The 23,214-nt window shown below is 38.9% G+C and overlaps 1 protein-coding gene across 5 annotated transcripts in view; it reads right to left on the bottom strand.

Annotated features, from left to right (window-relative positions):
• The window catches only part of DLGAP1 (DLG associated protein 1), a 377,818-nt gene extending 361,860 nt beyond the window's left edge, over window positions 1-15,958 (bottom strand). For 3 of the 5 annotated variants that reach the window (XM_048939383.1, XM_048939382.1, XM_048939380.1), the window contains exon 1: window positions 15,235-15,958. The gene's annotated coding sequence lies outside the window, so the exon portion shown is untranslated. Of the gene's footprint in view, window positions 1-13,966; window positions 14,163-15,234 lie in introns of those variants that run through there. The other 2 variants (XM_048939381.1, XM_048939384.1) reach the window with 2 other exon arrangements.
• Window positions 15,959-23,214: the final 7,256 nt, after the last annotated feature.

A 23,214-nucleotide genomic window follows, 5' to 3' on the forward strand; every position in this document is an offset into this window, starting at 1 on the left:
GAGGAGACAAAGTAGTCAAGCTAGGGGAGACAGATGAGAAGAGGGCAGGCAGATATGCAGTCACTGAAGTATATTTTATTCCAAATTTTGGAGTGGAGCCCAGAAAACTCAAGCCTCAAAACCCTCCTCTGCTGTCAGTTAGTATTTACAAAGGCTAATTGCAAAGCTCTTCTACATTTGCAGCTGGACTACTGAATGGATAACACAGGCCACTTCAGTTACTTGTCCTTGTGTATTGCAAGAGGTGGTCAGCTTTACACTATAGTTCTTAACTTCTTTGCATTTGTATCATTTATATGATACTATTAAAACAGAAAATGAATCAGTTGTTTTATTGAAAAACACAATACTTAATTCTGTAACAACATTTCAAGAAGAGAAGTGTTGGAAAATAAAGATTATTGATTTTAAGTGCATAATGAATTAAACATTCAAATATTGCAATTTATCCTGTACACACTGTAGCATGTGCATACACAGTTGGCATATGCTTCCTTTCCAACCATGGGTAATTAACACATGGCCCACATGGGCATGTATGCCAACACCAGTTAGGTTTCCTTTCTTCAACTGTGGAAGAAAACTTCATCCTTATTCTGTGACACATGGTTTCAACCATATGTAAAAGCCACAATACAAAGCAAATAGTCTTCTGAGCTAGTTTGAATGAGAGACAATGCAAGGAAAAAAAAAAGAAAAGAGCTTCAACTGTGTATACACAGACCCTCTGTGCTATTCCAGTACTCTTCTATGCAATTTGCATGCAATCCTTACAATTTTTTTTTCTCTTCTTTCTTCATACACCTCCTGTATCAAAGCATTCACTATCAGCACTTAGTTCCAGACCTGCTTTAGAAGGTGAAGATCATGAAATTCATAAGGAAGCACTGTAAATCCCCAGGTCACAAAATTGAGCTAAATTGCCCTCAGGGAATTGTATTAAATTAACTCCAGGATTCTGAGTACTAATAGCACAGATCACTACGATACCTATGGAAACACCTAAGGAAATGTTTTTGATCTACAAGATGTACATTTTCCACTGTATTTCTCTGAAGTTACCACATTTCCCAATTTGTTTGCCCACCATTAGTACAACAGGATTTTCCCTACATGTAATATTTCCTGAATACTGAAGCTGCTCCCTAGCTAATAAATGTAGAAGCATAGAACCCTAGCAAAATGTTAAACAAAGCAAGTGATACACAGCGACCCACAGAGTTAACATATACCAATGTTTTAACAAGCTTACAGACAAAATGTATTTCTGAAATATTACAGTATTCGTGTGCATAAAGCTGACTGTTGACAGGAACCAAAGCTGACAAAGGCGTAACAACATAAAAATGCATCTGTGATCTCTGTATGCGACTGAAAGTGACAGCCCATCAGTGTACAATTACCATACATTACTAATGGCATATTAATAAAATATTCATTACTATAATTAGAAAAACTTGTCTTGAAAGACAGCTTGACTTTTCACCTCTGGAGCTGTAATTTACAGAGAAACAAATCTGTCAGTCTTAACTACTATAAAACCATAGAGGGAGAAAAGGTGTCTTAATCTTTCAGCACAGGGCCTAACAACCAGCTTTCACTCTCTGTGGGTAAAATTCCAGTCAGCTTAGATGGTCTCAAGCACTGTTTCAATCTTTGTTAAATCCTAAAATTACACCTGAGCCAAAGATAATATGTCTGATAGGCCATGTGCAAGTTTACTGGGTGGGAATTCACTTCTTCCTTTGAAAGAAGCTTGGCATATCAGTCTAGAAAGAAGTCAAACCTGAAGTGGGATCTTAGTTATTTACATACATTTACATACCTTTGAACCTGTGTAACTTTTCTTCTCCTTCAAAAGCATAATTTCTATGCATGTACTTGACACAATGTGAAGAAAACCCAAGATAATAACCATACTCACAAAGGAGACCAGGTAACAGTCTGGCTTTTCTGACCAGGTTTCCCTTTCCAGCAATACATGAAAAAAAAATCAGTATCACATTTAGAAGGTAATATTTTGAACCACTAATAACCCAGCAGGCCTCAAAGAAAAAAGGTATGATCTTTGTACTTCTGTACTAACACAATCCAATGCCTGCTTAAAGCAATGATAGGCATTACATTCACAGTGTGAGCCACTGATTTCAGGTAAGGACTGGATCAGGATCCTTGCTACAATTCAACCATGAGGCATGCAATTAAAATTATGTATGTACACCTTAGAGGCTCCATTAACCCATACTGACTTACTGACACTTTTTTTTTTTTTTTTTCCTCCTTTTTTAACATCTTATTCAAAGTGTTGAAGCCTGAACCCTGGACTCATTTAAGTTATACTGTGCTCTGCTAAACCAGATCATGATTCTATCCCATGTGAAAAACACCACTCTACTTTCTAAAAACTGCTTGATTTTACAGGATACTTGGCACAATTAATGCAAATAAATTGAAACATAGACTGTTGACAAAATATAACGCAGAATTCATTTAGAATTACTACAGTATTTTACTCTCTTGACTTAATCTGTAAGAAAATTATTTACAGAATATAAATACTGCTAGGATTTTCTTAGCATTAATTTATATTACCATTTCAAATGACTGTATTTCCATTTATATTATCAGACATGGTCTGAAATTGTAGAAAAATTCCAATGGAAATGACTTTGAAATTGATATCATTAAAATTAAATATTTAAAAATGGCAAGTATATCCATTTAATTTTTATTTTTGTCCTTGGTTATATATCTTCATTATTTTGTGTAATAAAATTCATTTGAACTGAACATTCATTTGTAACTAAGCTAGCAAAGAAATCTCAGAAACTGTTTGTACTTCTTCCATGTGATGTGATCTTCAGTTTCTTAAAACAGTAATTTGTTTATGAACTCTCTTTTTTTTTTTTTGCTAATGTCTCATTTCAATTTCATTACCTTGACAACAACATACTACAGATAAGCAGTGACATTTTTCCTTTACAACAAGAGGGATATTAGTCACTGAGAAGACAATAAATATCTTATTTATTACTACAGTCAGCACTATACAAATGATTTGCTGATTATGGCATTCATTACACAAGACATTTCTTCCAAACGTTCTCTTCTTGTTTTACTTACAGTCTAAGACTTAATGTCATACACACTACACATTAATACATTACAATTCAAATTCTTTCATGATTTGGCTATCAAAGCTTCAGAACTATGAATTCAGTCTTTTTTTTCCCCAGCTGTCATATATTCCACTACTGAAATGATAAACTCCTACTTCCAAAAAATCAAATTAAAAAGCAGTAGTGGGCAAGGCAAAAATTTACACTTTCTAGTTACAAAGAGCTAGAAGTGGTAATTATGTAACAAAAACAGGTTTTTTTTTTTTTTTTTTTTTCTGTGTTTGTTTGTTTTGGTTTTGCATACTTATATCTACTTGAATTTAGTATTAAATCAAATCCATGTCTGTTTTCACCCCACTTACTCCCTGTGGACATACCAGTCAGAAGCACATTCTCCAGCATTTTGCATCTGCTGAGCTCAATTCCAATGTAAATATGTATCTGGTTCCTGATGGTGAATAGAAGGGCACAGTATCTGGTCTACTGTGATAAAATACACCTTTTTGTCTTGTTTTGTTAGTTTTAATACAGAGCATTATCTTCGTATTAATTTCCCATTTACTATGCACAAGTAGATTTATTTAAAAATAGGTATTAAATAAAGCATGACTAATTTCAACCTGCTTTCAAAAAGTATTTGACCCAACAATAAATACAAAATTAATCTTACTGCTTAAAATACCTCCAGATAAACCCTAAAAAACGCTTATCAAAATAATAGCTAATATATTTGCCACACTTAATTTTCCAGCATATACACAATCTTAGCTCCAGTGAGACTCCACTGAATTAATTTCCTTACTTTAGCCAGTATATTATAAAGATTATAATGGAATCTATTAAGAACGAACCACTTCCATAAAGTCGTGGGCAACAATCCATGACTAATCAGCAAATTCAAAGAGGAAAGCAAAATTATTTTCTTTACCTTAATTAACTATTTTAAACAGATAAGATGCACAGTGTACATACTGATCAGTCCATTTAAGCAATTTGTTTGCAATACTGCAGCTGTACTTTGTCTTCCACAAAACACACAGCAAGCAGCTCACCTTAGAACAATTTATACTAAAGACAAACAAACTGGAAAATGACTGAGTGTTTGGGTTACAGAGCAGACAAGTTTCAATATCTAATGTAGGAGCCCGGTTTGGCTCCAGACAGTAACAATGGATGATTTGTGAGTGAAGCTCTAATGGATCAAGAACCATTTACTCCATTGCTGAATTAAAATTTGGCTGATGATTGTTCAAATAGCATGTGCTCTGAAAGATTTATTTATATGTATTTAGGAAAGAAAAATAACTAAACATTTTATTCTGCAACATTTCAGGTATCCTAGTATCACATAAAATATGCATTCAACTTTGAATAAAGCTTAATACATAAATTTCTTTACATCCACTAAAACAGAATGAATCATATCCATATCAAATTGTAGCAGTAAATTACTGAGCTCTGCTAGCAGTGGAAAAAGCTTTATTGTATTAGATCTGATAGTACAGCTCTATTATTGTCAATTTTTATGTATTTTTTTCAGCCATACATCATGATACATTAAATAACTTATGGGTTATTTACAGTCTGTATAGGGCACACATCCACCTACTGGTAACTGTTTAAAAATATCTTTTCCTTTGCATTGGCTAAAGTGCTGTTCAATAAAAACAAAATTATGAGGGTACAGTTTGCTGCTGGTATCCAAGAATTCTGGACAGTCACAGTGATTGCACAAAAAAAAAAAGCTAAAAAAAAAAAAAATACATCAAGTCATTTCTTCTTGAGAAATGGGCTAAGCACGACTACTACACTCAGGTAACTAATCTGAGTATATGCTGTAGATCTGACACAGAGTTTGTGGAATTCACTACCTATCTGAGTTAGCAGATCTATAAATTCTTGTTTTCAAGGTCATCCAGTGCAAATAAAAGCAGCAGATTCAGCCTTGCAGTGTGAGTGAAGGATGCTGTCTTCCAGGGGAATTCACAATTCCTCCTTCAGGTCCTCACTGATCCACTAGAAAGAAAAACATAAACCTTAAATTTCTCCATGTTCCAGAAGAGCTAATTCTGGCTTCTCCTCAGCCTTTTCTACAACACTGAGGAGTTTCCAAGGAGTAGGAGAGACCAGTATCAAGAATAATGGAATTTAAAGGGAAATCACTTCAAACTCCCTGTGATTGAGGAATAAAATTCCTCTCAAAAGATTAATCCTAACACAAATATAAATTCAAAGCATGTGCAAGCTATGAGAGATAGCCCACATTTATCAAGCATGTTACTAAACTACAGCCAGTAGACACCATAAACTGGATATGGAAGATGAGTACAAACCATTATTGTTAGAGTAAATCTTAAGGGAAAAAAAAAAAAAAAAAAAAAAAAAGCTAAAATAATACAGGTGATACAGCAGCACAAAGTTAATATCTAACTACAAGACTGGAAGCAATACTATTGCTTCCAAACTATTTAATGTTTACTAAACATTACATAGTTTCGAATGCCAAGGATTAAAATAAAAAAAAAAAAGTGTATAAAGAAAAGTACACAAAACCAGGACAGTGCTTCATTCAGCAATTGTTCAAACCAATGCCTAAGTCAGTGGCAGAGACTCTGTACACTTTGGATATGTAAGACAAGAGAAAGACTGAACGAGATCTGATGACTCACATCACTAATTAACTACACTTTAAATAATCAATGTATTTTGGCAGTTTCATATATTAAAATGAAGAAAAATAATATCACGGTTGAACAAAGTCAAAATCCACACCCAATCTATTAATTATTTCCACTTAGCCTGAACTTGACAGAAAAAAAAGAAAAAAAAAAAAAAATCAGGCCTTTCTGCAGTAATTTTAGTTTCAAGCACCGCTTCTTCTATCAGGGATCTATTTCACACAGATCACTCAGAGCTGCACACTCTTTTCTTTGGTCCTAGAACAATTCAGGTAGGGAACTATAGATTAGTTTGAATAGCAAAAAGCAAATTAGAGCTTTCATAGCTGTACAAAGTCTGCCAGAAATCTGAGTATTCAGAAGTCCCCAATTTTCTTATCATTGTGCATATAATTTCTTTTTTTAGTTGACAGAGAAACTGAAATTGGCACCAAGATGAACCTTCTTTCACTCACCATGCTCTGCTATGCTTTGTCATGGGCACACTAGTACTTCAGAATAAAGGAACATGATATAACTAAATTTCTCTTAAATCCCATAGAAACGCCGCTATCCTTCTTTCATCCCTTGGCAAATATATGTCTTTGGAAGTAGTCTACAGGTATAACACAGAAAAGTTGCCACCACATTCCAACATTTCTTCTCAGGAAAAATTTCTAACTCAGCTCTGATCAACTGCTGCTCAGCATTACGTTAAACACTCATACAGCTTCTTACAAGGCAAGCACCCTGCTCCCGCAGTTCACATTTGAAATATGAGTCAGTTGAAAGACGAAAAGATCAGGTCAGGAACTTTTGTACACTCTCATATTTTGACTTGGTTTGCCGGAAACAGCCTCTAGAAGGTACAGTCATTATTTTGCAGCATGTGACATTGATTTTAAAAGTATTTTACATAATTTTTGTTTTACAAATGGCAATGTTCAAATACTTTGGTCATGTTTCCTTGTGTTTAGCTTTTCTTTACATGTACTTCAGGCCTCATCACTAATAGTGCAAGTTTTATTCATACAAATGTGTAAAAATCGGACTGACATTTACTTATATTTTGCCTCAGTCTACCAGTGATAACTATTAAGATTGTTTTTAAAAAATGTGCAAAATATTCCCTTAGCCCTCACTCTCCTCTCTCTGCCCATGTCTTGATTTCTAAAGATGTTTTACACTTGAAGACAACCAGAATACAACAACTTAACCATACACACTGAATAGTGAACATCCTTTTGACTGAGCTCATTATATTATTTGTGATGTACAAGAGGTCTCACAGGCTTCCTGCTGTTGGTTTTGTCCCTTAACTGAGTAATTATTAGCATACGACACAGCAAACCAATGATCCTTTCCATGCATAAATACCTTTGTTCGTATATAATTCTCCTGAACAACTCTCTCTCTGCAAAATAGAGCATGGAGACTCTCAGAGGGTAAATTTATAAGACGCATTGGCTACAGAGATGTAAAACACCATGTAAGTATTCTGCAAGGCAGACCACACACAATCAAATTAAGTACCACCACATAGATTGGCATGTTTAAGAAAATGAAAAAAATGTGGTGGCAACTTTCACATCCACCCTACGTAAAATGAGCCTCTCTTCAACCATCATGCCACTTCAGTTCTGTAAATGACACGGGCATTCTAACAGAGACATGATAACCTTGGAAGTGTCTTTATAATCTAATGAGAGAACAAAATCCTGAAGTGGAAGAGGTAACCACTGTTTTCACATAAATGAGCTTGTAACATCTCAGGAAACAGACATAGCTTTCTAAGATAAAAGATCAGCGACCTGTTTTGAACACCAAGGGTAAGCTTACTTATTTATTTTGGAGGGAAAACTCCCTGCACTGGTTCCTTTCCCTAGACAGGTCGAGATCTAAATATGTAAGAAATTAGATTTCATCTTCAGTTTTTAATTCCACTTGACTAAATTGACAGCCAACCTCTTGAACATTTGCCGCAACATTTTTATTTTTGTTTTTAAAAACAGAAAGAACAAAAGAAATTCATATTTTTCACTGCAAGTGGCAATGCTTACCAAACTCCATATCATTGCATCTTTTCTTCTAAAGTCTTTCATTTCATGAATTAATACATACCAGGGATTGGGGAAGAAGATCCCTTCCCACTGCAAGTGAAGAGCAGTTTCGTGACTTCCTGAGGACCCTGAACATCCACAAGTCTATGGTACCCAATAAGATGCATCCCAATCCTGAGGCAGCTGGCTGATAAAGTCACCAAGCCACTCTCTATGACATCTGAAAAGTTCTGGCAATCAGGTGAAGTACCTGGTGACTGGGAAAAGGTAACATCACACTCATTCTTATAAAGGGTAAAAAGGATGGCCTCAGGAACTACCATCCTATAAATCTCACCTCTGTGCTGGGAAAGAATCATGGAACAGATCCTCCTGGAAGCTATGCTAAGGCATATGAAAGGCGGGGAGGTGATATGGGAGAAACAGTATAGCTTCAGCAAGGGCAAATTCTGTCTTACCAACCTAATGGCCTTTTATGATGGTGTCACTGCATCAGTGGACAAGGGAAGAGCCACTGATGTCATCTATCTTGACAATCAATGTCTGGATGGAGACTGGTGATGAGTGGTATCCCCCAGGGTCAGTGCTGAAACCATTACTCTTAAATACCTTCATCGGTGACATTGACAGTGAGATTGAGTGCACACTCAGCAAATTTGCTAATGACACCAAGCTATGGTGTGCAGTTGACACACCAGAGGGATGTGATGCCATCCACAGGGACCTAGACAGGCTTGAGCAGCAGGCCCAGCCTGCACAGCCCAGGAAGCCAGTTCTATCCTAGACTGCATCAAAAGAAGCATGGCCAGCAGATCAAGGGAGGTGTTCCTGCCTCTCTACTCTGAGCTGGTGAGGTCTCACCTGGAGTACTGTGTCCAGATGTGGAATCCTCAGAACAGGAGAGACACAGACCTGGTGGAGCACATCCAGAGGAGGGCCATAAAAATGATCCAAGGGATGGAACACCTATAAGGATAGGCTGAGAAAGCTTTGGCTGATCAGCCTGGAAAAGAGAAGGCTGCAAGGTGACCTGATAGTGACCTTTCAGTATCTAAAGGAGAGCTACAGGAAAGAAGGTGACAAACTCTTTAGCAGTCTGTTGTGACAGAACAAGGGGACATGGCTTCAAGCTTAAGAAGGTAGATTTATGTTGGATATAAGGAAAAAGTCTTTTACAGTGAGGGTGGTGAGGCACTGGAACAGGTTGCCCAGAGATGTGGTTGATACACCATCCCTGGAGACATTCAAGGCAAGGCTGGATCAGGCCCCGAACATCCTGATTTAGCTGTGCACGTCCACGTTCACTGCAGGGGAGTTGGACACTAGGTGACCTTTAAAGGTCCCTTCCAACTCTAACAATGCTATGATTATATATAGGCTTTAGTTTTTAAAGTACCACCAGTCTCACAGTTGTCAGCACTATTTCACTCTCATTAGTAAATGACCCATTTACAATGATCACACTTAAGAATTCTATAAATCAATACATCTGGAAACATTTTCATTTTGAAAAGTTCTTCCATGTACAGAATTGACTTTCATTTTTTATAAATAAATATTGCAGGCATCATGATGTCAAAACAATTAATTTCTAGAAAACAGCTCTAAATTCAAACAAATCCACTTAATCCAACCCCTTTCAGTCACTGCTGGAGTGATTTTTCTCCTGTTTATTCTAGTTTACCACCCACTTGCTACTGAAAAGCTACATTTGAATATCCATCAATAATGTTTATAAAACTATACATAAGTTCAACAATAAGCACTACTCTGCAAAGAAAAGATATCTGTTAGAAGGAACAACTAGGTAGATGTTCTGCCATCAAGTAGGATCCTGTAATAGTATTACCAAGATTCTAAAGGATAGTCCTCTCCAAGCACCCCCACCCCAAGAAAAACAGAGAAGACTGGAAAAAAAATCATGGAAGCAAACAACCAGCTGTAAACTGTTGACAACTCTGAGAACTAAACCATGCCTGAGCATTGTATCTGAAGAATGAAAAGGCAGAAGACGCAAAACAAAGAGAAAAAGGAATCTCCTTTGATTTTCTTATTACACATTTACACCAATACAGCAGAACCTGAGAAATCAGGAGCTGCATTTTCATACAATCTGCTAAACCAAGCTCACCTTATGCAAGCAGTATACTGCAAGTACTCCAAGATTCTTTCAACCATGAGATGGAAAGAAAATGAAGATTCTTGTGTACTGTTCACACATCCGAGACACTGCACATCCCTGGAACATGTTGGTTTTCAATACTTCTGTTGAAGAAAGACAACCATTGCCTGTCTATATGCATGGAAAGATAACAGAGACCACAAGCAGAATCCAGACACCTGGATTTCATCTCCTTCTCTTTATTTTGTTGCTGATGAAAGAACAAAAAAATATATACAGAAAGACAGTAGAAAAGACAGTAGTGACTGATTCTCAATGCTGACTTTCAACGCTGTATGCACATTGCTGTAACTGATGTTATGACAACAAAGGTAATTGAGACAACAAATAACCATTTCTTACTGTTACTGTCCACCAATCAGGTAGATACCTCAGGTTTCACCTGGAAATTATACAGACACACCAGACAAGTGCATCAACAAGTATGGAATTAGCAACAAGTAATACTCGGGAAGTTGGCTGGAAAAATTCCACTGTTTATTATTTAAAAAAAAAATAACTGTTTTCATTTTATCAACATACCCCTTGAAAGCAGTTATCTTCAAGTATAATTCATGCCTGTTGCATGAAACTGAAATTTCATCACTATTCTTACACTAATGTTTTGGGCATCCCTAACATTTTCACTCTTCCTTTTCACAAAATAGAGGAAAACTCAAGGAATCCTTGCCAAGATTCAGCACAGTTATTACATTGGCATATCAGACAGTTAATAAGTTGAAACCTCTAAGTTGTTACACATTAGCACAAGTTATTGCAACCTAACTCAATGCTAAGAAAAAAAAAAAACACCCCCAAAAAAACACAAAAAACAACCTCACCTCCTAGATCCAACACATTGCCTAGAACTGTTGAGATTTTTGACTATGAGCTGGTCACACATTTTTGCCACCTAAAACACTGAGATTAAAAACCTGGTTCTGACTACCTGTAATTGTACATTTCCTTCATGCTGTTAGAAGTCCATTCCCCAAAATCCTAGTTTCTTTGGCATTAAAATAAATAAATAAATAAAATTAATCAGAAGATGAAAAACTTTGGGTTATTTAAAAGCAATGGTAAAATTTTCAAAGCTAAGTGAATGAGCTGAATGATAGCCATTGAAATACTACCAATACATGGACAAAACATCATGTGGAAAGGTAACGGAAGTTTCTTGTATACAAAGATTAAAGAAAGAAGCTACACAGACTACTCTTGTAAAATTATCCATGTCTAGTAGAAGACACTGAAAATATGCATTAAATCAGATTTACACAACAAGCCAGATTATGAGCATACTAGCCCTCAAATAGCATATTTGGCAATTCTTTCAGAAACAGAGATACAGAAAGGTAGAAATATATTGCATGATTTCCAAGCACAATGAAGTGTTTCTGTAGACAATCTGCCAATGAGACAAGTTAAGAAGGCTAAAATCAGCATTAGCATCTGTCTTCCAATTACAGTCACAAATGACATACTGCCCAGCAATAAATGATGTCTGCTGTCTTATATTAAGATGGTTGTTTTCAAATTATCCCAAGCTATGTCACTGGGAAAGGCAAAATAACTGGAAATATGCCCAGAGAGACCTGGTGCATCAGCAGCCTAAGGGAACCATTTAAAAAGTCATTTGGTATCCTCTCATGAGATCTTAGCTACGATAACTGAATATAGAAAGGAACAGGAGAAGAGAAAATATGCTCTATTCCTTAGTGAAAGTTATAACTATCCATTTCTGATGCTCCCGTTGTCAGAAAGCATCCACATTTACCTTACCTTGCACTGAGACATAGCACATGCAGACTATTCTTCAAGTAACATAAAATAGAAAGAACAACAATAAAAATGAACAACTACATCTCATCTAAAAATTAAAAAAGAAAAAGCTACTGTAGAAAGTAATGTTCTCTACTACTGATCTATGGTGACAGAGTCAGTGCAAAATCAAGACTTTTTTTTTTTTTTTTTTTTTTTTTTTTTAAAATCATGAGCATTTCCACACAGGAATCTTTGTATCACATAGTGGCTTGCAAAATAATACTACTCCCTGGTAGGATTTGCTGCCACAAAACCTCTGCAGACACCAAGAGAAAAACTGTTCAAAAAAGAACACAGGCAAATAAAAGAGACAAGAAGGAGATGACTGCCCTTCATTCTGAGACTGTCTGAGAAGTAAGGTTATGCCTTACATACAGTTGAGTGCCAAAACAGGCCTTTGAGTAAAAAGCCTCATAGTGAAAACAGGTTATTTCCTCAAATTCCATAACCAAATCATACAGGCATGGGAACCTGAAGTGTGAGGCAAGTGGAAGGGAAGGATGAGAGTGGGAGAGACACAGCAACTGTGCACTGCACTGGTGTGACACTGTTCTCAAGAGCCATGCTCTGGGAGCAGGAGCCAACAGTAAAAACACACCCCAGCAAAGTCACCACAAAGAGAAAGGTGCCAACGAATGCTGCCACAAGTTAACAAACGGGTAGGCGTCTCATCCTGACCTACGGTGAGGAAGGAAAATCTCTCTCTCTCTTGTTACCATGGAGATCCCTTTTTCAGGTTTCTTTGGATGAGCTTCGTGCACGAGTGCAAATTTTGGAATAAGAGGAGAACAAGTATTAGTTCTGTGCCCCCAACAAAGATAGCCTTCTTAAATCTTGAGAGATAATACAGCAGCAGAGGATGTAAAAATTAAGTTTGGTTACAGAGATTAAGGGCTGAATAAACTATCTCATGCTCCAGTCCCTTGAGCTCCATCTTCTTAAAACAGCAATGCCCATTTGAGATCATTGTGCCTATCTTCCACAGCTTGAGTGGAAACTTGAGTTACTGGCTGGTATGAGCCAGGAGTGAGAACTGCAACAAAATGAGAACACAGCATGGTGGCTCCTTACTACTGCCTTGTGGTACAGGATCGACTCCGGATTTTACTAGGTCATTCATTATTCATGATGTTCTTTTCGTATTTCCATGTGGCAATGCTGCTAGTTAAGGCTACACTGAAAGGCACCACCTACCTCTACAGGAAGGACAGCATAGCAACATCTAACAGAGATCATGCTGACGCGCATACAAGTGTTAACTCCCTAAGAAACAGACCAGAAAGCTCCTTCTGAGCATGTATATTCAATGTAGTTAGCTGTGGTGAGAAAGACAAATTTAGTTCGGGAGGATACATACAGTAGAACATTGTTGTACCCTTCACAGTAAAAATATCTGATGACCTCCTCCCACTCATTTCCATTAACTTACAACATCTACTTTCAATAGTTCTGAAATACATATTATCAGACAGATAAGTAGGCTACACAGAAGAAAATAAGGAACTCTGTTGTTAGCATTAAAAAAACCCTCATAATTGTTATTACTATCAATACATTTATCTCAGAATATCACTTGGACTTTTGGATCCATAGTGATTACTCGGATGAGGGAACGCCGATCAAACCCACCTCTTTTAAGAGAGGAGGAAATACCTGCACTGGATCCCCACACTGGTTGAAATTAGCGTTGCCTTTTTAAAGGCACATTAAAATTGAAATACAACCCCACATAACCAGCTGAGCACACGCCGTGCCTACAAGCACACCTACCTTATGTTTATAAGTAGGCTAAAAGGTTAAACAACTCTTTTATATAATTAATTTCACAGATGAGCAATGTTTCTCACTATTTTCACATCTATTACTTTTTTATTATTTATTTTTGCTTTCTGTCCTTAACACAGTGTTTACGTATCTCTGACAGGTGTACAAAACAACTTGAATGAAATGGGATTACCCGAAATCAATCATGCGCGACACCGAAGTACTTCCTGTTAAATATTAATCACTCCATAATTTTTCTCCCAGCTCTCGCATGAACACCAGCCTGCTACAGAAACGGGCATGCTACAACACTTGCTTTCCCGGCATCCCGAGCCGGCTGTAATAAAAACGACACTACAAAGACGCAATTATATAACAGACCTTGCCAAACGCCTCGTTTCCCGGAGGAACTGAGAAAAGCGGGGCTGCTCGCGTCCCCATCCCTACACTCCCATCTCAGCGCACGTAGAGCAGTGCCCAGGGAGCCGGGGCTCCCCAGGGAGCGCTTTAACCCCTCCCGAGCTGCTGCCGCTGCTGTCATCGCCTCTCTCGGCAGCTAAACGCCTACACCTGCGCCTCATTACTTCCGCGGGCCGCCGGCTCTGCGCTAAGCACCCACCGGGCTGCCCGCCGCCTCGGGAGCGCCGGCTGAGGCATAGCAGCGGCCCAGCTGTAAGGCTAACCCTATTCCTCCTCCCTGCCATCCTCATGGAGGCGGCCGGACATCGCGGGCTCCTCTATGCCGCCTGCATCCCTTCCCTTCTTGATATGCAGAGAGCCCCCTGAACGGAAGCCCGGCTTGTCGCTGCCGCAACCCGGCTTTGGGCGAGACTCGCGGTTCTTTGGCCGGAGCTGCCCCGCACAGCACCGCCTCTCGGCTTGGCTGGGGGGGGGGGGGGGGAAGAGAGGCAAAAATTCATCCTGCTTCTCTTCTTCTGCCAAGGAGGGGCGCGGGGCAACTCGGCCGCAACAACAGGCGGCAAGTAGTTGTCAGCCCGTCCGGCGTCCGGGGGCTCTGAGGTACGGAGCCCGCACACCGCCGGTCGCGGCAACGCTGCCTGCCCGCGCCTCGCTCCCCCTCCGGGACCAGGAGAAGGATCGCCCCTATCGGCGCTACCTCCGGCGTCTGCCGAAATCCCCGCCGTAGGGTTAGTCAGAGAAAAGCCCCACGACGCGAGGCCAGCTAGAAATTACTCTGTTGAATGATGCAGCAAACGGTGGACTGGGGGAGAGTCGGTGTAGGGCTGATGCTCCTTTGCCACTCTCCAGCCCTGATTAATAATGCACGGGTTCCCCACCGAAGCTAAAAGAGCTCTCTCTCCTTCGCGCACCCGGCGATTAATAACAACCTTCATCCCGCGCAACCTTTCGCTCGGCACTCCCCCACACTGCCAGGCTGAGGTGGCAAGCGCTCAGGAGCACGGCAGCGGTAACCTCTGCCTCCCCGTCCGGGGGGGGGACTGGGGAAGCAACACCTCTCGCAGCCAACGCGATCCCCCCGGGAGGAGAGTCCCGGGGAGCGGCAGCCGCCGGCGCGGCAGGAGGGCAGGCTGCTGCCTGGGAGCGGAGCCGCGCAGCGCGCTGCCAGGGAGCGATCACCCGTCGCTATTGTCAGCAAACAGCAAGCACGCACGCACGCAAGCATTTACCTTTTTTCTGCCCGCCGTCCGTTAGTCAAGCGTTTGTGGGAAAGGAGAGAGGGAAGGAAAAGGAGAAGAAAGAGAGGAGGGAGGCAGGCGGCTGCTAATCCCTGTGTAGAAAGACTTCCAGCGGCGGCAGCAGCAGCAGCAGCGTGTATCTGTGTGTGTGTGCGTGCCAGGAGTGGAAGCACAGCCCTCCTGGCGATGCACCGGCTCTCGCGCCGAAGTACTGTCATGTGCGAGTCTCGGTGTGTATACCCATGGAAAAGAAAGACACGGGGGGAGACTAGTCAGCCACATACCCGGCTGTGCACGGCTTGGGGGGGAAGAGGAGGAGGAGCCCAGCGCTCCCCAGCCCAACCACCGAAGGAGCCGCTCGCTACTACGGCGGCCGGGCACCGCGAGCCGCCAGCGTGCTGCCTCGCGGCTCCGCAGCCGCTGCTCTTCGCTCCCACTCCCGATCTCAAGGACGCGCCTTCAGAAAAGACTCCTTTGGGTATTTATTCCCGGGGACATCACTGCACCCTTGTCGGAGCGACACTCGGGAGAGCAACTCGAGAGAAACAACAACAAAAAAACACCGATCCTCTCTCCCCCCCCTAAAAACCAACATTGAAACCCTGCGTTTCTGCCCAAAAAATGCCGCCCAAAGAGCTCCCCCCGCCCTCACGGCGTTCCACGGGGACGTGTCTGCGGCGCTTCCCAAGGGAAAGGCCAGCGCGCTGCCCGCCGCGCAGTGCCGCACAGCGCTGCCCGGAGCCGTTCGCTGCCGCCCGGGAGCGGAGGGCGCCGCCCGCAGCGTCTCGGCCTTCCGAGAGCCGGGCGTGTGGAGAGAGCGCGGAGCCGGTGGGAGAGGACTGGCAGTGGGGCTCCCCAAAGCTTGCGGGTCGTGGTGGCAGTGAAATAGCTCGTTGTTCCTCCGTGGGGGTGAACGGTAGCATGTAGGGTGTAAAGGATGACAGGCTTGAGCGCTGGGGAAGAACCCCTGTGTGAGTTGTGTTCTGCTGTATTCTTTATAGCTCATGAAAAGCTAGAAGTGAAAAAGATATTCACAAAAATATACATGCATTTATGTATGAAACTGAAAGCGTGGTGAAAGGCTTCGCTATTCCGTGACATTGCACGACAGAAGGATACTTTTACATCCAGTCATGTAAACTCTAATTTCAAGTTTGCTATATGAGCCAATAAAAGGGTCTTGAGCAACAGCAATATGTTCAAATCAATTATTTGCTAAATAATAAATATTATATCTGTATGCTGGAGACATACCTACATCTACATATAAATGATTTTTGACATACAATTCATTGAAGAGCAAATTATTGTTATAGTAATTCTTTTAGGGTCAACTATAAGGTCAACAGTGGGTCATGCCGGCAAGTTTCAAGATGTGATTACATTAAGCCTTAAATGAGGAAAAGTTTGTGGGAAATGGCCTTGATATTTTATTATTTGTAGTAGAAAAAGGGTTATTTTTAGTCTTTTAGGCAGAGAAGAAAAGAAGTTTTCATAGGGATGTCTTATACATGGCTTATATGAGTTTCTGTTTCTTTACAGTGAATGATGTAGATCTAATGTCTTCAGGGCATCCAGAGGAGGAAGTGTTGACATTTTTAATTACATATGTAGGTCATATCTAGGCTAGGAAATTCTGATGAGTGATAATTATGTTAATTAGGAAGCAACCAACTGACAAAGCAAGAGAAAGAGGTCAATCTTTTAATTTATTATTATTATTATTACTATTACTATTATTATTGTTGTTTTGTTGTTGCTGTAAACACAATAGGTGATGTAAAGAGGGAATAATTAGAAAGTTTGTATTAGAATTTAGCTTTGAATACTTTGTGACTTCCCACAGGTCCTGCAAGAAAATCCAGACAAAATGTATTCTTACTAAAGGTGTAGAAATTGAGTCAGTATGACACAGTTAATAAATTACATTTTAAAAAAATAACGTAAAGATTGCATGTCCTTTTGGTTCTTCAACTGAAACATGGATGCTGAATCTGAGCTAACTCAGATAATTAAGTTAAATGGTACAGAATTACTTTGTTATGTTTGTACGTAAAACAGTATCGTCTGCAATAGATTAGTTCAGGCCTTAGAAAGATTTTTTTGACTTGTTGTCATGAAGTTTATTTTCAAACTAGCTTCAAATCCAGCATAATCTGATGTTTATAAAATACAAGGATTTGTGAACGCCTTGTACAAGAAGGTATTTAGTTTTTCTGTGTAATTTTGTGAAGATTTAACCTGCCCTCATTGGCCTGTGAATTCATAAGGAAGATTTAGTCATATTGAGTGTGATAGTTGTACAAAAATATTTATATTTAATGTGTTGATGAAGTTAGTTAGTAGAACTAGGTAGTAATGAAAATGTGGAATATATTTTTTTAGCTCCGTACAAATTTCCAGTAGTGAAATAGAGCCAGATTCTTTTGAAGGTTGAAGAAATAGAGAGAAACAGTACAAATTTTTGCATTAGCTTATCACAACTCAAAATACAGTGAGGCGTAGAAATTCTCTTTCTTTTTACTCACCCTCCTTACTGTGAATCAGTTTGTTGTTTGTTTGGGTCAAGAGGTTGGGAGAAGGCAGTTTTGGTACTAATTCACTTCCCAACTGATCTAGAGGAATCCGTATCTTCAAGGAGTAAGAAATTGAAGATGCACTTCATAACGTAGGTGGTCTTTGTGGGCTGCCCATCCTTTTAGTTTTATGAAAAACATTCATCTGTACTGGTCGTCCTTGTACCCACAGGTGTCTCAGAAAACATGTAACTTGGGGAGATTTCCAAGATCAGAGTAAAAATTCTTTATAGGGTTGTGTGAAAGATGGCACTCGGAGAGAAAACTGAGAACAGGTTGTGAAACAGAGGGTTCCAGTACAGACAGTAAACAAATGTAGGTGAACAAGGAACAAATGAAGAAAGCAAAGCCTGGAAGAAAAATGTTCAGAAATGGTTCTCAGATCAGACACATGGGAATTGGAAAGGAAACATTTTAAAAGGCCTGGGTAGCTGAGATAGTTCAATATTAATATCTTCAACCATCTGTAGTTTAAGAAACTCAAAATGCAAATACCCTTATTATGTATTACACTCATGCTTTCAGGATTGTTTTCTTCCTGGAGGAAATTCTCTTTGCTTTGAATGATTGTGAAAGGGGTCATTATATGAGCTGTCATCACTAGATAATTAAACTAGATACATGCTTACATGATCTTCTTGAAAATGCTGATATTTACCATGTTACAAAAATTTAAGTTTGAAAATACAGTTAGTTTTTGTGTATCGCTGCCCTCTACTGGAGAGAAGGTCAGAACCACTTGATCAGCTGGCTCTTAGCAAGGCTCAGAGTCTCTACAGGTGTTTGGCGTTCCTCATCTGTTGCTGAATTACCTTTTTATGACCAAGGCTTATAAGTGTGAACTTATGGATGGCTAGCATCCATAAGATTTCTTTTTCCCTTGTGAGTTTAAATAACTGATCATACAATTTGCTGTCTGCAGCTTGCTGTCACAGATAAAATGATTAAGATTTTAGGATACAGCTTCCATTAACGTCTGGGAAAGAGGCATCTAAATTCATCACAGGGACTCTGCAAATCTCAGGCAATGCTGCTTTCTTCATATTTGCCTGCAACTTTGCAGATAATCTCATTGCCTTCTACATCCATGTCTAAACCTCCTAGTTGATTCTTCGTTGCATTTCAGAAAGATTTCCCTCCATCCTCTTCCAATTCTATACTGTCATGCCTTCATACTTGCCATTCACTGTACTGACACTGCCACAGTACCACATTTTTGTTCTATTTTCATTTTCCTTTCAGACTGGGCATCAGCAGACCAACTGGAAAACAGAGAGCACAGTAGTGATATTTTCTCCAGTTCCATGTCTTATTTTTTCCACCTCCTGTCAAAACAACTCTCGCATGTCAAGAGCAATTTCTGTAGGAACACACAAAGTTTTCCCGCTGGGGTGGCACACACATAGCCATGGCACAATGAGAGCATGGAGAGATGAAGCCTACTCAGAGTGTGCAAGAAAGTTTCATTGTCATACTCAAGATATGTCTTCTACCCACACAGTAGATGCTAGCAATTTCTCTGTTATGTTTTGCTTTGCACATCAAGGCCAGTTTTACAAAGATGCCTTCCCATATCAACTGTTGCTTCAAGGCAAGAAGGCATTCTGAAGGTAGAGTATTTTCAACATGGGCAAAAGAACAGCTTCAGTGTCTTTTGCCTCTAATATGACTAATAGTAGAACATGTTGACCTGAAATTCTAGTTTTATTCTCTCTCTCTCTGTGTAACCAGACATTTGCCTAGAAAATTTAAAGTGTTTTCAATTTCCTGGTATTATAAATGTCTATTACAGAACAGATCTCGTATCTACTGTACCCATAGTAGGGTTGTTTGTTGTATTTTATTGTTTTGCACTAAAACTGCTGACATTCTAGATAGATGAGTTGTGTGGTTTATCTCACTTACTGTTATCTAATTACTTTCTAATAAAAAAAACAAACAAACATAACAATTTTCTCTCCCTAGCCTAATGGATAACCTGGAGGAATTAGTAGGGCATGGAACAGAGCAGCTGTTCCCAGTCAGTGACTCCTAAGCGACAGGTATCCCTCCAAGGGAAAGGTAAGCAGGCACTAGTTCACCTTGCAGAACCACATTGACTACCAGGTGTTCACAGTTAAGGGTGGATGCTTAAGAAGCCCTGATAAGCCACTGGTTACTCATCCAGAACATGTGGAACAGAGTATCAACATATCTAAATACTATGGTAGTTCAGCATAACTACTTAATGCAGAGAGGAAAAATGCTTCAAATTTAGCAGTATGATTGATGTGTGTTATTTTACGATGAAGAAGTAAAACAAATACTTCATTAAAGGTATTATTCTTGTGACCTTTAGGCTATTAAAGAGACGTTTAATTCCACAAACCTGCAATTTTCAACCTCTATCAAGAATTAAGAAAGAAACTGTCTTATGAGTGGTGTCTCTGTTTTGGAAGATACAAAATAAAAGACTGGAGAATGACATTCCTTCCCGCCCCTAAAATCTTTGTTCAGTATTAGCAACAACCAAGTTAATGGTTTTCAATCACCAGAATGCATTTCAATGATATCAACAGCAATCTTATTTTGAATAACATCAGTAGAAGAGGAAAAAAAAAAAATTGTTCAAACAAGCCCATGAAAAACTCCTTGTAGAAGGAGTATTTCTCCAGATATTTTGATACAACAAAGCTCTGAGAAAGCTGTAAAGTGGAAATCAGTTTGTAAACATCTGCATCAAAGAGCTACACTCAATGTCCTTATTAAGGGAGACTATAATAATTTATGGTATCGTGTTTTTAAAGTAAAGTGTGCAATTCTTAAAAAAAAAAAAAAAAAAAAAAAAAAAGGAGTGCAACAGAACCATAGGAATATTTTTATTCCTTTTGACAGAATAGTGGAGAAACAGGGAGAGCTTTATAGGAACTTCATATGAATGAGAAGACTAGTAATCAGGCAGAAATTTGTCTCTCACTTAGGATTCCAAGGAAGGTATTTTTAGATAGAATAATATTTTATGTTTGCATTCATTCCTGAACAGGCAGCACAAACAACACTAGTAATTGAAGCCAGCAACAGTACCATGACTAGTTTGTCCAGAAAACACCTTCCTCCATCACATGAGCTAGGATTATTCTTTTCCGCAACAAGTAACAGTAGGAGATGCTCTTTAACTGCTCAGACCAGCTGCACATCAAACAGCCTGGAACAATCAATTGAAATCCAAACTGAGAGCTAGGTTTCATTTCTCTAGTCACACTATCTATTCAAACATACTTGAATAATTAAAAACTTAATCACATATAGAATGAACCATGATGAGAAGAAGAAAACCTGCTACTTTTATTTTGGAGGTGGAGAATTGCATACAAAGAGAAGTGAAAACTATCCAGCTCCCTGTATTCTGATTGCAGCTTTTAAAAAGTTGGGTTATCATTTGGACATAGCTTAGCATGTTCAAACTATCAAAAGATTCTTAAAGGCATACCACAGCACTATACATATTGATATTGCACTATTGTGCAATAATCTTGTCATATGTATAGAGATTGAGTTAAGGAAATAGATGTTTGTCTGACTTCTTTTTAAGCCTATCACAGAGCAGAAACTGCATTGAAGCGGAAAGATGTCTTAAGCTCTAGAGATGAGATTATTTATTCTGAATTTTTTACAGTCTAGGAAGAAGAGGCAATGATTTGGTCTACTCATTGTTCTTCATCATCCTTTCATGCGATTGCTACTTGATATACTAAATCAGAAAGCCCCATATTCAAAATTAAAATCACATTTTTATTAAATGTTCAATTGCTTTCTACTTTATGCCTAGAAGATATACTGATATCTCACAGTAAGTTCTTTCTGAGGAGAGTTTTTAACAGGAAATTCTAACAGAATAAGACTCCAGAAAGACCAGTAATTAAGACTTATATCAATAAAGGTGTCAATCAAGTATGGGAAAGGAATTATTTTAAGGCACATTAAAGAGCTGATAACATCAGTAAAGCGTAGCAGAGGTGGATATTTCAGACTTGCTTCTTCTTCCGTGTAAGTCAACAGAAATTTTACAATGAAGGTAGTATCAGAGTAGGATAATCACCATAACTTTATAAGAAGTATTATTTCCTATTTTCCATCAATAATCTATAAAGTATCCCAAACTGACATGCATATAGTAGTGTAACTGTAATTAAGACTGATCCTTCATTGGAGGCCTGTAGTTAAACTAGTGAAAAACAAGAAACAATACAGGAAGAAGGTACCAAAGACATTTTTAAAGCTGTTTTGAGAATACATTCCCATGCATTTTTGTCTCAGGAAAGAAAAAATGTTTTCAGGTAGAGTTACAATTCTGCATCTGTTCACAAAACAGGGCCCTAGCATGGAAGTCCATGCTAAAAGTCTAGTATTAGCAACTGAATAAGTAAAGGCTTCTCAGATCTCTTGAAGTCCCCAGACTTTTGCATTTCAACAAAACTGTTCCAGCATTATCCCAAAGAAGCCCTTTGTTGTTAAAGCAATCATACAGTGGATGTTTCTGTTTCTACAAGAGCTGTGAAAAAACACACACAGCTTTTTCAAATGTTTTCTATTAATGATTGCGGAAAAAAATTGTGCATTAATGAGTGACTTTTTTCTGCATTTTTGATGGCAGGTACTTGGGGCATTTTTTTTTTTTTTCTAACCCTCCAAGAGCAGAGAGGACAGTTTGTTCAAAATGAGTCAGCACTATCCTTTTCTACATGACCAAGATTCTGCCAGCATCATTTCCATTCCTAGCAGTCATCCAATGTTAGTTTGCTCAGTGCTCTTCTGCTATTGCATCCTCACTTCCTAATAGGTGAAACAGCCTTCAGAACTCTCTCTCAAAAAAACCCAAACAAAACCAACAACAAAAAACAACCCACTCCAGAAAAAAACAACAGAACTCCCCAGAATTCTAATATACAAAATTTATACAAAGTTTCCAACTCCTATAAAAGGAAATCTTTATGGATTTCTTCCAATATCCTAGCTACATACTATCCAGAAATTTTTATTTTCTAATAACTAGTAAACTAATCTGTAATTATCTTCAGTTGAAGATAATTTCTGGCAAGCACAGGTGTGGAAATCTGCAGGAATCTGTGAAGTGCAGTGTATGCAGCTCAGCATATTTTATAAAGTTTTTTGAAAGTTTTTTATGCAGTAAAGCATATCTGACAGCAATCTCATATAAATCTTTCCCTGCACAACAGAGCTCTGCCACCAAAGGCTTTGATCTGACCTGGTAACATTTCACTCCAAGAGTCTTGTAAATAAAAAAAAAAATAAAAAAAAAAAAATAAATAAAAAAAAAAAAAAAACAAAAAAAACCAAACAAAAAACACCACCAACTTCTTAGCTCTTTTTTTCCTTTTTTGAACACATGCTAAGT

Source organism: Lagopus muta, chromosome 3 (assembly GCF_023343835.1).
Source record: "Lagopus muta isolate bLagMut1 chromosome 3, bLagMut1 primary, whole genome shotgun sequence".
Taxonomy (NCBI): domain Eukaryota; kingdom Metazoa; phylum Chordata; class Aves; order Galliformes; family Phasianidae; genus Lagopus; species Lagopus muta.